This window comes from Nilaparvata lugens, chromosome 1 (assembly GCF_014356525.2).
Source record: "Nilaparvata lugens isolate BPH chromosome 1, ASM1435652v1, whole genome shotgun sequence".
NCBI classification, from domain to species: Eukaryota; Metazoa; Arthropoda; class Insecta; order Hemiptera; family Delphacidae; genus Nilaparvata; species Nilaparvata lugens.
In genome coordinates, this window is record NC_052504.1 from 19,875,824 (window position 1) to 19,885,796 (window position 9,973).

The 9,973-nt window shown below is 35.6% G+C and overlaps 1 long non-coding RNA gene across 1 annotated transcript in view; it reads left to right on the forward strand.

The window, feature by feature from the left end:
- The window catches only part of LOC120349905, a 59,285-nt gene extending 49,333 nt beyond the window's left edge, over positions 1-9,952 (forward strand). Inside the window, exons 4-5 of the long non-coding RNA XR_005570502.1 lie at positions 9,049-9,111; positions 9,841-9,952. This is a non-coding gene — a long non-coding RNA (uncharacterized LOC120349905). The remainder of the gene's footprint in view (positions 1-9,048; positions 9,112-9,840) is intronic.
- Positions 9,953-9,973: the final 21 nt, after the last annotated feature.

Genomic DNA, 9,973 nt, shown 5'->3' on the forward strand with positions numbered 1-9,973 from the left:
TGAAGTGGATAGGTTGTTTTTGTGTAGATGTGATGTTTGCTTGAACGGGTTGTAGAGTGAATGGTAATCCATAATAGAATCGGGAGATGAGTTTTTCATGCGTAGTTTGCATACAGATAGACGGAGAAAATTGGCTAGCGGTGACTGAGGATCGCTTTTGTAGCCATGGGCGGGGGGGGGGTAGTATCCCCAGCATCCAGCTGGGCTCCTTCCGTGCTGGACGACAGTCTCTCTGTGCTGGGCCTGGAATGCCAAGTGCCTCCATATTGTGAGTGCTCAGAGGAGACCGAGTTGATAGTTTCCTACGAAATCCGTCATCCGTTAAACCATCCAGGACATTGTCGATTCTGTCACGTGTCGCATTGGCATCTAGTCGAACAATGCCTTATCATGCATCTACCGTATAAGAAATTCTTACATTATCGTATAGGAAGTCTATTCTTCAGCTTTTGTGTCCCTTGCTATTTTGCTTAATACGAGCTGTTCGAATTTGTTACATCGGCTTTGATGCTTCTTAAACACACATTATCGACTATTGACAAACTATTCATTGTTTTGAACAAGTTACCCCCACACACAAAGGGATGGACTAATACATAATGTCAAATATATGTATAATATATATGTCATACATATTATGTCAAATTTTTCTGGAGTCAGAGTTTGTCAAGTTGAAGTGCTTGAAACTAAGATGATTATGTTGTTATTATGGGCGAAAAGTAAAATAAATGTAAATAGTATAAGTTTATTTTCCTATAACACAGCAATTAAAAAACCCGTATTCATATATATATATATATATTATATATATATATATATATATATGAATACGGTTTTTTTAATTGCTGTGTTATAGGAAAATAAACTTATACTATTTACATTTATTTTACTTTTCGCCCATAATAACAACATAATCATCTTAGTTTCAAGCACTTCAACTTGACAAACTCCAGAAAAATTTGACATAATATGTATGACATATATATTTACATATAAATTGTATAAGTGTCCAATGGCAAACTGTTCAAAATGGCAGTTGTAGTTGAGAAGTTGTAGTTGAGAAGTTGTTGTCTTCATGATGTGGTCATGGACAATGGACAGAGCTCAATGTCCAGACAAAGTTGGGCGTCTATGATCAAAGGAATGCGCCAGACCTAGAACGCTAGAACAGTAGTCGAACGATTTAAAATTCGAAGCATATTCTGGCTTTGAAATGCTGCTCTCCCTATTCCTCTTTTGTGTCTAAATAGTATTGTTATTCCAGACGCAAACGAAAGAAGTGAGTTGGTCTGTTCTGGACGAGGCAAGCTGCTGGAGAGGTTCGTCCAAATCCCATAAGCCGACGATGACGGCCGTTAATCAGTCTTCTGGATGAAGAAAATAAAACATGAACAAGATTAAAGAAAGAAGACGACAGAGGAAAAGCAAAGCAGTTTAGTGTGAAGCCGGCGCGAACCAGCCCACAATAGGCTGTGCTGCGGCTATAAATATTCCAGGCACCCATTATCGCATCCTGCTATGTTCAAGCATCCTCTACCACACTCTAAAAAGCTGTTGATTTATTTTTCATAACTTTGGAAAAGTGAACTGTGAAAATGTAGTGGATAGAGGGTAGGGTTCATCAGATATACGGAATGTTAACATATCATTTATGTTATGTTTATGTTTATGATTTTATTACATGAAAAACTGTAATGTAAACTACATGGACGAATGGGAGGAAATATTATAATAAATGCATAAGTACATAACAAATTTAATACCTTTATGAAGCAGTTATGGTTTTCTTACAGAACCACTGCACTCCAATGTGACAGTTCAATAAGTAACGGTTTAAAATGTTTACACTTTTTCAATTTTAGTGGCTAAATTGTCTGGTGCAAAATTTCAGAAATTGAATTTTAGCAATTGACATGTTACTGAGAGCTGCACTGCACATTGTAGAATTATTATTGTTATTTGCGAAATTCAACATCAAGTCTAGTGAATATTTTTTATTGAGTTAGTTCAAAAAGGTGACAATCTATGATATTTTTAATTATTTACTTCTCGTACTCAAATAGAATTGTATAATTTTTATGCTAGCAATAGCATAATATGCTATTATGCATTTTTCTAGAATATCCACTTATTGATTTCTAGAAAATTATGTTATCTTGTACAGACGGAGCATTCAACTTCCAAGTCCTACTGTTCAACATTGGATGAAATTCAACTTTTAAATTGACTTTCATTGGATATATAATAATTGAAGTCTTCTAATACATTTTCTACCTGTCAAACATACAATTTACACACACATATTTCGTAGTTTCGAGAGCTAATGGATCGTTACTTGGTTTCAAGAATTGATTGATTGATTGATTGATTGAGTACTTTATTTATGTAGATTACAATATATACTGGCTTATACACTTATATACAATAGCTTACAATACAGCAAAATTATAGATGAATTTACATAATATAGACTAAGAAAATAATTATTGAAAGTATATGATATGAAAAAGTAATTTGTAATATAATAACTATAGATAATTATATTGTTATGCATCTACATAAATTGGCGGAGCTTTGGACATATCAATGTCCATTCTTTGGGAAGAATATTAAAAATATCCTCCCCACTAACTCTCTACCAAAACGTTAATTTCGTTATTTAAACTAAGGATTTATTTATTAATGGAAATATTGTAAAAGTTTTAATCAATATGAATATTAAAGAGAAAAAAAAACAGAAAATTGATAGAGTAAAATAATTATATAGGTAGATAAGATCAAATAATTGATTAATAAAATGAAGTAGGCTGAAAGTAGATCAGGGTTATCAACTTTCAGTAATATACAGCATTATGCAGTGGATAATTGAAATAACATGAGTTTATATAATATATATATATATATACAATTCGTTCTATAACATGGTTTAAAGGTTTGTATTTGTGGGATGGGTGGGGGATGGATGTCATGTGATCGTTCTAGGGCGGACAGTTTCAGTCATTTGTTCCAAAAGATGTTTTTTTAAAGTAGGATGAAGCTCGCTCGGCTCTCGATGGACCTGATAGAAACAGGAAGTGCATTCCATGCACGACAGGCACTGACTAAGAAGGATTTTGTGAAAATAGTAGTTCGATGATTGGGTATCCTTAAAGTACTTTCTCCGGTTCTAGTATGTGAAGCATCTATCCTCCTACCTTCAGAGACAATTTGAAATCATCTTTAAAATAGTTCGGATTACCGTATATCAAGATATCTCTAACAAGCTTGACTATTCGAAAAAGCCTCTGATCGGGAAGCTTTAATGTTGAACTAGCAATGTGGGCTGGGGTGATATGATCATGGCGTTGGAGAGAGTAGACGAAACGTAGACAATAATTTTGGCAACGCTGTAGTTTATCATTCAGAGTGACTTGCATATCGTTAAGAACAGAATTACAATACATTAAATGTGGGAAGATGAGAGATTGAACCAATAATAATTTAATGTTTCTAGGGAGGATATCGTGCATTTTCTTCAATGCATGCATGGCTGAGAATACCTTTTTACAAGTTTTGTTCACTTGTTCTGACCAGTCAAGAGTATTATTCATAATAATGCCTAAATTTTTAACTGAGCTACAGTAAGGAATGTCATTACCGTCTACACTAATTTTGTGAATCGATTCAAGGTCAATATTGTTTATAAGACGAGAATATCCAATTATAATGGGTTGTGTTTTGATGGGATTAAGCTTAAGGCCATTTTTCTTTGTCCATTCCACTATCGAATTGATATCCTGATTCATTATTCCAACTGTTTCATTAATTTTTGTTATGGGACAGCTTAAATAGATTTGAAGGTCGTCTGCATAAGTATGGAAACTGGAGAATTTGATAATGGAAGAAAGGTCATTAGCATACAAAGTGAAGAGGAGAGGGCCTAAAATTGAACCTTGTGGTACTCCATGCATAACGTTTTTCCAAGTTGACTTTTTGTCACCGACAGATACACATTGTTTCCTACCTAATAGATAGGATTTAAACCAAACTAACGAGTTGTGACTGAAACCAAGAATAGCCAACTTATTCAGAAGGACTGTATGATCAACAGTATCGAATGCTTTAGAAAAATCAAATAGGGTGAGGATGGTGCATTTTCTTTGGTCCATAGCTAACCTTATATCATCAGTGACACGAAGCAGAGCTGTCTCAGTTGAATGGAATTTTCTAAAGCCTGATTGAAAGTTATGAAGCTTACTATTGTTGTCTAGAAATTTTACAACTTGAGCATGAATGAGTCTTTCTAGCACTTTGGACAATGCAGGTAAAATACTGATTGGTCTAAAATCCTCAACTTTATTGGGTGATGGAACTTTATTTAGAGGGCGAACCAGAGCAAACTTCCAGTTTTCAGGGAAAATGCCTTCTTCAAGTGACTTGTTGAAAATGTATGTAATGGTTGGTAAAACAGCAAATAACATCTTCTTGATAAATTTAATAGGAATTTTGTCTACACCCATAGCATTACTATGAATACGTTGAATTGCTCTGAAAGTGTCTTCTTCTGAGATTGGATGGAAATGAAATTGATCAGTGATTGGTAAATCTAAGTTTGTAACCTGCTCTTCAAGATCATCAATGTGATTAGCAATGACAACTTCGTCGCGTTGGTTAGAGTGTGAAACGAAATGGTCATTTATATTATTCAATGGTAAGTCAATTGTGGATTCGATTTCTCTTGCCAAGCCCGAATTCTTTTATTCCCTGCCAAAGTGATTTAGAGTCTTGTCTATTGTTTGTCATAACGAATTCAAGTACCTAATCTTTGAGTTCCGTAATTCCTGTTTAACCCTATTTCTAAGGCTCCTATACTCTATCAAACTGTCCAAGTCAAATGTCTTTTTAAATTTTCTATGTGCTTTGTCTCTACGTCCCATCATCTTAAGTATGTCTTCAGTCATCCACGGTACTCGTCGTTTTCTATTAATCCTCCTTGTCACATAAGGTGCATGTTTGTCATACAAAGTCAAAGTCCAATTCTCGAAAGTCTTGACCATGTCATCAACTGAGGGTAATGCTTCAATTTGATGCCATGGAGTCTGAGCCACATCAGTCAGGAAGGCGGCTTCATCAAAGTTTTTGAAGTCTCTATAAGTGATTATTTTCTGTTCTGGCTTGGGTATCTTATGGGAAAGTACACAGTAGATCAAATCATGTCTAGAAATAGCTGGGACTGAGATTTGGCCTGCTTGAACAACCTCATTGGGATCACTAACAATGAGAAGGTCAATGAGTGTGTCTGATTCATTAGTATGATGAGTTGGATCGAGAGGTAAAATAGTCATGTTTAGGCATTGGAAAATTGTAGTCAGTTGAAAGTAGTCAAAGTTACGATTTGTCATGTTCAAGTCGGTGTTCATATCCCCCATAACTAGTATACGGTTATAACAAGGCATAAGAGAAAGCAAGGCACTTTCGAAATCTGTGAAATGACCTATTTTTGGTGGGCGATAACAGATACCAACGAGTAATTTATCAGTACTAGATAAGGATAATTCAAGTAGCATAAACTCTGGTCTGGAACAATACTCTTGTTTAGATGTGATTAAAACTTTTGTTTTGATACCTTCTTTCACATAAATTGCTACACCCCCACAAGCTTTATTTAATCTATCATTCCGGAAAAGATTATATCCAGGCAATGCAACAAAATTTGATGAAATACTAGGCTTCAAAAATGATTCGGAAATTCCGATTATATTGAAGTCCTGAAAACGGAAGATTGCTCTGAGTTCATCAATGTGGCAACTGAGGGATTGTACGTTAAGGTGAGCAGCCTTGAAAAGTTTTTTGAAAGAGTGGAGCTTATTTGCTAGAAACATACCTGCGTCATTATTACTATTATTGAAATAATCATACCTACTTGAGGGCGAGCGAGCTGACGTGTCAGTGAGAGGCATCATGGAAGCAGCAGACCAATCGTGAACCGACCTCAGAACAACACATGACGGGGAAAATGGGGATGAAACTGATAAAACTTAACCTAAATGAAAAAGTCTCTTGATTCGAGTGCATTCAGCATGCCTTGACAGTTCGGCTCCCTTCACTATTTAAAGCACTAGTTCAAAACAAAATTCACTAAACACAATAAGATGTAGATGTGTGGAGTTCCGGTGATGAATAATCCTAATGGTGAATAAGACGAAGATTGAGGAAGAGCTGGTAGTGGGAGATCTGGTCCAAGTGGAGATAGAGCGAGTAGGTATCCAGTAGTGGAAGAATCGGGTCCAAGTGGAGGTAAGCGAGAAGGAATCCAGTAGTGGAAGATCGAGTCCAAGTGGAGACAGAGAGAGATGGAATCCAGTGGTGGAAAATCGAGTCCAAGTGGAGATAGAGAGAGATGGAATCCAGTAGTGGAAGATCGTGTTCATGGTGGAGATAGAGCGAAATGGGATCCAGTAAAAACTGAAAAAGAGAAGAAAAAGCCAGCAGAAAAACGAAAAATCTTTGAAGAAAGTTATCAATTGAGAAAAGATACATAATACAACTCGCACCTTGGGAGGAAGACTGCTCCAACTCGAAAATTGTCAATTTTGATCTTGTGTATTTTAGTTGGTTTCTATGCACTTTATTCGGTGGAAGACTGTTCCAAGTCAAAACTCGTTCCAATTATTCTATAATATATCACAGAATGTTCAGTATTCCTATTTTGAACACCAATGCAATCATTTACAGGAAGACTAAGTCATATTATGAATGAAAACATAAATACAGGCCACTTTTAAGAAGTAATAAGTGAACTAAAACAGTTGGAATCAGAGAAATTGAGCAGAAAATTCTAAGAGCAGAAAATCAAGTTTGAATACCTATGAAAATTTTAAAACTGCTCTCCTGAATAAACGACTTTTTGAGTTGGAACAGTCTTCCTCCCGAGGCACGAACTGATAATGAATAATATCCCCATAAAATTGAAGAGGAATAGTATGATTCAATGTGGAAAGAATCGAATATTATATGGATAAATATATGGATATTATATATAATATATGGATACTAGTAGAAGGTAATCAGATAGAAAGAGAAAAGGTAGGAAGATAAATAGATATAGAAAGAGAAATAAACATTTGAACATGCTGGATAGCTAGTGAAAAAATCACAGGGAAAATAATGATAACAATGGGGAAGAAAAGAAGAGAAAGAAGGAATGTGCACAAATTGAGAAGAACTTATGAAACTGAACTATAGAATAAGAAATAGAACATCGTATTGTGATCTTGAATTAATCAAGGAGAGAAGAAGAAGAAGAAAAGAAGAAGAAAAGAAAAAGAAAGAGAAGAAGAAGAAGAAGAAGAAGAAGAGAAGAAGAAGAAGAAGAAGAAGAAGAAGAAGAAGAGAAGAAGAAGAAGAAGAAGAAGAAGACGAAGAAGAAGAAGAAGACGAAGAAGAAGAAGAAGAAGAATAGAAAAGAATAATAATCATCATCGCAAACAACAATATTCAAGTAATCATTACAAATATAAGATCAAGAAGAGAAATTAGAAAGAAAAATAAGAAGTAGAGGAGACGATGGAGAAAGTGCTAGATTATTTTAGATGAGTTTTAAATAGGATTGAACGGTGAAGTGTGAAAAATATTATATAGTATTAGAAGTATAATTAACTATTGGGAGTTGCAATAACAATAAAAGTAGTAAATGAGAACTGTAATATTTTAGTGATGAATGTCTAAGATAACATTAATGAAACACAGCCCCTATATAAGCATATGAACAGACTACCCACCCCTCCGTTCTATCAATAATTCTTCACACATTTGCTTCTATTGCTCGAGCTGTGGCAACAGTAGGAGATATCATTATGTACACCTAATATAGAAGAGATTACTATCTTTACCTATAGATTACATCCATATCTATAACGTATGTTAATCATCCAATTTATTTGAAATTCAGCATTTCGAAAATTATTAATTATGGAAATAATTTTGGTAAGAGATGTAATAATTATTAGTAAGAATAGAGATAATGATTCTCTAAGTACCCTCTGGAGTATAGTAGTTGATGCATTGAACGTAGTTTTGGGAATTAATATCAAGATAAATTATTAATCAGTATCAACAAATGTAGATCTCCTTAGTTTGAAATAATTGTCTCATACATAATCATAAATAGCAGTGGAAAGATTCATTTATAGAACAGAAAGCCAGCTCATGAAAAATGCCAAGGTATATCTATTGTGAAATGTTTTAATACAAATTTCCTATTTTTGTAGTGAAGGGCACCTTAGTAATCGAATCCTGAAATGATTTAATTTACCTTTATTTTTTGAAGGTCGGTCATCCTCTCGACTGTGTGGACCCTCTTGGATCCTCCCTCGCCGATAGAGATCTTGATCCTCCCGTCCGATGACCAAACATTCCTATGCCCATGACGGTCGGCCGCAGCGTTGAGGATCTTGAGGCGCTCCGCGGTCAGATCCTCGCGAATGGTGACGCCGGAACCCTTCAGCTTCCTCTTAGCGTCGAAGATCATCTTCCTGGTCCGGTAGCTGCAGAGTCGAACTATGATGGGTCGGTCCTTGGGTTTAGCTTGCCCTTGTTGAGGTGGTTGACGCCTTCCAACGCGATGCGAGCGGTTGACATCCGCCAAAGTCACGGGCACGTTCAGCTTCTTGTTAAAGACATCGAGCGCCAGCAGGTCCGTGTCTTCTTTGTCACTCTCCGGGATCCCAAAAATACGTATAGAATGTCGGCGCCCATATTGCTCGAGGTCGTCGACCTTCAGGTGACAAGACCCCTCCAGCTCACGAATTCTATCGTGCAGCTGTTTGTTCTCCTCCTTTAATGCCTGAAGAATGGGAGTTAAGCAGTGAGTTGAAGTGCTTTGCATGGAGCGGAGCGCTAATGGCTAGGCTCGATGGTAAAATGATACTAATTAAGTAAATTCCTGACAGTAGCATGCAGTAAAACCTGTGATTTACTCCACAGTTTTGTTTGGCAAGTGACCATCAGTGAGGGTGTGCGTGACTGATATGTGAGTTGTAACCAACGACCTACTTGTTTTGTTCGCAGGCATAGGCATACGTGTTTCGCAGTCAGTCCAAGGATCAAACATGTAGCTAACTACGAAAATAGGTATAGTAACGTATTTTCCTTTAATACCTCTATCATAAATATTCATAGAATTTAGTCAACTTATTCATTTTATTTATATTTTCCAATTTGTCTATTAAAATACACATTCCATATTTATCTGGGCACTTTTTTACCGTGGAATAGCCGGCAAAACAGGACCTCTTCCAAGGAACCGATAGATGGTACTAGCTGTACTTCAAATTGTTTTCCAATTTTCGATCCAATCAAAAATACTTTTTCAAAAAACAAATGAACATATAGGACTGCCATCCTTTGCTTTGGCGGAAACAATGTGAATTGGTGTATTTTGCAACCGTCTTTTTATGAGTGACATTGAAATTAACATGAAATCTCATCATCTTATGAATGATAAAATTGAAATTGATTCGAAACAAATATTTTGGAAAAGTGAACCCGTGAATTTTGCAAAAGAAGCTGAAATGAGAAACAGAATAAAGAAGAAATTATTAAATTGTCAATGTAAATTGTCAGTCTTATAAAGAATAACTGTTATTCACATTGACTTGATGAAATGGTATGCGATTAGCGGAGTTATATTCATTATACTTGATTTTCATAACTTATTCATTGATATTATTGATTTGCTTTATTTGTTTCTATAGATTGAAATTGTAATAAATGAATCTACTCACATTACATAATAATTATGTCTGTCATTGATTTTTGTAGTATCGTGTGTTTGAATAAAACTTGATTGATTGATTTCAGATGTGATGTTGGGAGAGCAGCTACGTGAAGCTGCAGCAGAAGGGAACAACAGGGAGGTCGTACGATTGCTCAGTGAAGGAGCTAAGATCACGCCTGACAGGGTCAGTACATTCTATCGTGCAGCTGTTTGTTC